Source organism: Mustela nigripes, chromosome 3 (genome assembly GCF_022355385.1).
Source record: "Mustela nigripes isolate SB6536 chromosome 3, MUSNIG.SB6536, whole genome shotgun sequence".
Classification (NCBI taxonomy): domain Eukaryota; kingdom Metazoa; phylum Chordata; class Mammalia; order Carnivora; family Mustelidae; genus Mustela; species Mustela nigripes.
The window spans coordinates 110,451,711-110,456,596 of NC_081559.1; the positions used below are offsets into that span (position 1 = coordinate 110,451,711).

Below are 4,886 nucleotides of genomic sequence, written 5' to 3' on the forward strand. Positions count from 1 at the left end.
AGTCAATATTTTTACAATTTAATGTTAACTTGGTTTTACTTATTATCCAAGTTAAATGCTTTCCATAATTCATTAGGAATATTTAAATTTGTTCAAACAAAAAATTAGGTGGTAAAAATATTCATCATGTGCATTTAAATAAATATTGCTCTTAGGCTATGTAAAAGGTCTTTCCCAGGTTCGTTTTTTTTTTCCCCATACACAAATGTTTTTTTCCATGTTTCAATCTTCTTATGTGTAGCCTTCAGCACTTTTGTGTCCATTCAGAGTTCAAGTAAAATTTTTTTTGCATTGTTTCTTATGAAAATAGTAATTAATTACCATATTAAATGGAAATCAATATGACAAAACTGCTTGTAGATTTGAGAACACATTGATAAATCAAATTAACAGTATGTTATGTAGAGGAGAGAGTCCATTGGCAAGACAAGGAACCCTTGCTCTGATCCAAGTCACCGACAGGCCTGGTGCAGGCTGGGTGCCTCGGCCTCCGAGGGCATGCCTGCTCCAGTCTCCATGCCCAAGCCAAGGAGGTGCAGTACCACTGGAGTTGCTCCTTGTGGTACTGAGCCACGTGGCCCATGAATGCTGCTGGGGTGCTGCCACAGAGTGCGTTGGGGCTGGTGCACCCTGGTGGATGGCAGGCCCTGTGACTGCTCAGTCTGGCCTGGGACCATGGTGCCCTGCTGCTGCTTGCCCCAACTGTCTGCCATGTCCCCACCCTCTCCCCCTACCTCTGCCTGCATTGGCAGACCCTGCCTTCTGGGCTGCCTCTGCCAGCGCAGCCCATTGGGATGCAACTTCATCTGCAACCCCTGCAGCCAGGAAGGCCTTCGGAAATGGATGGTGCAGCATAGTGGGGACTGCTGGGTGGTGGTGGTAAAAAGGCCAATAGTGCCGCAGGCCCCCTTGTAGACCTGCTATGTCTTCCTTAGGGTTGTGTCGCTAAAAACAGGTGTAGGACCTGGAGGAAGAGGGTTTGTGGCCAGAGCTGCTGGATAATGACAAGACTGAGATTTGTGTCCCTGGTGGGGAGACTGACACAACAATGACTGCATGTATCGACTCCTTGTCCAACTTCTAGATGGTAACCAGACTGTGCTGGATAAATTCTCTGCTGTGCCCATTCCCATCCAACAGTGGAACAACAATGTCTTCTTTCAGGTCACCCATGTGTTCTCCAACGTCAAGATGGGTGTCTGCTTTATGTCTTTCCAACACTGGGACCAGGACAGGCAGTTTTGGGTTAGTCAGTATGAAGCCCATGTGACCATTCCAGTGTGGTTGTGCAGGCCCAGCTGTCTTAGTTGAAGGCTGTCCTGGCACAACAACATGATCGGTGTCTTCCAGGACTGGGGACCATTGGCCAGGACTTCTCATTAACCCAGGACAAGTACCTCCCTGGCATCCTGGGTACTCCATGATCCCTTCAAGTGCTCTGACCTGGCCCTCTTTAGGTTTTAGAAACTACTAGAAGAAAGTTTTTCTTCAAAGTTCTCTACTACTGTTGGAGGGAAGCCCTCCCCCACAGAGGCCCCCTGGTAGAGCCCCAGTCCCCTCTGTCCTGTCTCTTCTTTCTGCTTACAGAGGCTTTATCAGTCCCTTTAGAGAAGGCTACTCATCTCAGAAGTAGAATCCCAACATTGTGATACTTGGACCAAAAAAAAAAAAAAAAAAAAGAAGAAGAAGAAGAAAAAGAAGTAGAATCTCATCCATATGGCTAGGAAAAGTCCAGCCACCTTGGTTGACAAACTTAACCTCAAGGCTGGGACCAGGTCTCCCAGCTGAATGTCAACATGCACAAAAAAGGGCCCTGTGATTGTATGGTGTATAAAATTATATTGAAATTTTCCATGAACTTTGAGAGAATAATATATCAGCAACAACTATCTGCTGATAATATGTATTTAATTTATTGTTTTTCAAAAAACCCCAGTATATTAAGGAAATGCCAACTATAACAAAACTCAAGGATGCACGAGATTCATCTATCACTTCCAGCTTCCTAAATGTGTACAGTGTCCTCCACAAATAACAAAACTCACCCTTATTTAATCTTTCCAAATGTAAAAAAGATACCATCATTTATTAAGTTCCCACTTAGCATGTACTGCATATTTTCCAGATCCTGGGGATTTAACAGCAAATTAACACATCAGATCCCAGCCCTTTCCTTTTTGAGGCTTTGAATTTGTTGTTCCCACCTAAGATGAAGGAAGTTCCTCTGGTTATCATTCATCTGCCTCCTCTTCATTCAGTTCTGAGTAAAAGCTATCTCTTTAGGCCCTGTGTGATTATACTGCTGAATGGTCCACTACTCTATCTACATCATTTTCCAACAGAAAACTGACTGGTTTGCTTACTTAGTTTTTGAAATTAGTTTATCCATATTTTTGTTTATTTTTTATGCTTTTTTACCACAGTAATATGAAAATCCCATAGAGTAGAATTTTGCAGCACATTCAGCAAAATGACCAATACCTTCTACCTAGATTTGTCAATAAGTGTTACTTGAATCAATTAACTAATTCATCAATAAGAAGAAATCAGAGGAGGAGTCAAGATGGCAGAGAAGTAGCTGGCTGAAACAACATCAGGTAGCAGGAGATCAGCTAGATAGCTTATCAAACCATTCCAATCACCTACAAATCCAATAGGAGATTGAAGAGAAGAAGAGCAGCAATTCTAGAAACAGAAAATTGACAACTTTCTGAAAGGTAGGACAGGCGGAGAAGTGAATCCAAAACAATGGGAAGATAGACCGCGGGGCGAGGGGCCGGCTCCTGGCAAGTGGCACAGCCATGCAGCACAAAATCAGAACTTTGAAAAGTCTACTCCACTGATGGACATCGCTCCAGAGGCTAAACTGGCATGAAGCCCACACAGGGACAGCATGGCCTCAGGTTCCATGGGGTCAAAGAAGGATCAGGAGTGTCTGAGTGTCACAGAGCTCACAGGTATTAGAGCAGGGAAGCCAGATACAGAGATGGAGCCAAGGAGTGAGATCACAACTCGGGATTACCTTGGACTGTAATCCATGGCACAGGACACTGCTCTGTGAGTGGGGACCCCACAAGATCCGGGGAAACCTCCCCTGGAATAGCTCATGGATCTGCAGGGTTCAGAGACTCCAGGCAGAGCTGTGTGCCAGAGACAGAGAAGCTTGGTCACAGGCTGGCTGAGCTCAGAGTTCAGCTGGAGTCCAGGGAGACAGGAGTGATTGAGCACTTTACTCCAAGAGTGCACTGAGGAGTGGGGCCCCAAGCTCGTGGCTCCTCTGGGCCAGAGATTGGGAGGCCACAATTTTCATTCCAAACTCTACAGAAACTGTTCAGGGAACAAAAGCTCCCAAAAGCGAACCTGAGCAGATTACTTAGCCTGGCCCCTGGTAAGGGCATTGAAATTCTGCCTCAGGCAAAGACAGTAAGAATCACTACAACAGGCCCCTCCCCCTGAAGATCAACAAGAAATCCAGCCAGGACCAAGTTCACTTACCAAGGAGAACAGCGGAATTTCAGAGGAGAAAGCAAAGCATGGAATTCATAGCTTTCTCCCCATGATTCCTTAGTCTTGCAAAGTTAATTAATTTTTTTAATTTTATTTTTTTCTTCTGCTAAATTTTTTTTAATTTTTACCCTTTCCTCTTTTAACATTTTTAACTAGTTTATCTTAACAATACCTTTCATTTAAAAAAAATCTTTTTTGAACCTTCATTTTTATAGTCATATTTTATCCTTCATTGTATCTAACTTTATTTTCTGTGTAACACAGGGGTTTTTCTTCTAAAAAATTTGGAGCACAACTTCTTCTAATAGATCAAAATACACCCTAAATCTAACACCAGGCTTGTGCTAGTCTTCAGCCCAAGCAAATTCTCTCCATTCTCTTTTTCTTTATTCTCCCAACCAACTTATTATCAACTCCTTTTTTAGAAATTAAAAAAAATTTTTTTTATCGCTATAGTCATATTCTATCCCTTCATTGTGTTTACCCTTATATATGTTTTTTATTCCTTAAAATTTTGGGAGGCAGTTTCTTCTAAGAGACCAAAATACTCCCAAAATTAAGTGGGTGATCCTGTTCTACTCACCAGTCATATATATATATATTTTTTTCTTTATTTGTTTTCTTTTTAAATTTTTTTTCCTGAATGTTTTTTTACCCCTTTTCTCCCCCGCCCCATGAGTTGGGGCCTCTTCTGATTTAGTTAAAACACATTTTCCTGGGGGTCTTTGCCACCCTTTTAGTATTTTACTTGCTCCTTCATATATTCTTATCTGGATAAAATGAAAAGGCAGAAAAAATTCACCACAAAAAAAAGAACAAGAGGCAGTACCAGAGGCTAGGAACATTATCAATATGGACATTAGTAATATGTAAGATCTAGAGTTCAAAATGACAATTCTCAAGGTCCTAGCTGGGCTCAAAAAAGGCACGGAAGATATTAGAGAAACCCTGTCTGGAGAAATAAAAGCCTTTTCTGGATGTTGAAAAACAAAAATAAAACTGGGGGCATCATGTTACCTGATTTCAAGTTTTACTACAAAGCTATGATCACCAAGACAGCATGGTACTGGCATAAAAACAGACACATAGACCAGTGGAACAGAGTAGAGAGCCCAGATATGGACCCTCAACTCTATGGTCAAATAATCTTCGACAAAACAGGAAAAAATATACAGTGGATAAAATACTGTCTCTTCAATAAATGGTGCTGGGAAAACTGGGCAGCTATATGTAGAAGAATGAAACTCCACCATTCTCTTACACCGTACACAAAAATAAACTCAAAATGGATAAAAGACCTCAATGTGAGACAGGAATCCATCAGAATCCTAGAGGAGAACATAGGCAGTAACCTCTTCGATATCAGCCACATCAACTTC

The 4,886-nt window shown here is 41.9% G+C and overlaps 1 pseudogene; it reads left to right on the top strand.

Moving 5' to 3' along the window:
* The first annotated feature begins 394 nt into the window (after nt 1–394).
* On the top strand, nt 395–1,307 carry LOC132014515 (F-box only protein 27-like; annotated as a pseudogene).
* Nucleotides 1,308–4,886: the final 3,579 nt, after the last annotated feature.